The sequence below is a fragment of the Dendroctonus ponderosae genome, unplaced genomic scaffold (assembly GCF_020466585.1).
Source record: "Dendroctonus ponderosae isolate FM_Combo_2020 unplaced genomic scaffold, Dpon_F_20191213v2 Dpon_F_20191213_3, whole genome shotgun sequence".
NCBI lineage: Eukaryota > Metazoa > Arthropoda > Insecta > Coleoptera > Curculionidae > Dendroctonus > Dendroctonus ponderosae.
In genome coordinates this window covers 4,913,342-4,913,677 of record NW_026018508.1, presented here as the reverse complement: position 1 = coordinate 4,913,677, position 336 = coordinate 4,913,342, and positions in this window count along the sequence as shown.

The window sequence follows — 336 nt, the reverse complement described above, 5'->3', positions numbered from 1 at the left end:
AGGGAAATATTCCAAATAATTTTTGCACTTTTGCTCCCTGCCAGTTTTTTCAAGATCATGTTAATTACTTTCGGTAAAAAACTGGATAAAATTATTTGGGTTTTGTGGCAAATTCGAAGCTGAAAGGGGTTTTCTAAAGTTCCCTGCAAAGCGATGAATGAGGCGAAAAAAATTTTTCTACCAAAATTAATTTTGTCATTTTTGGCTGAAAAGACCCCATTATTGTCAGAAAAGAAGGAAATACAGTTGAGTCCGGATATAACCAACTTGAAAAATGAACTAAAACTGGTTTGTTATATCCGGAGTTCGCTATAAGCGAATAATAATACAAAAACA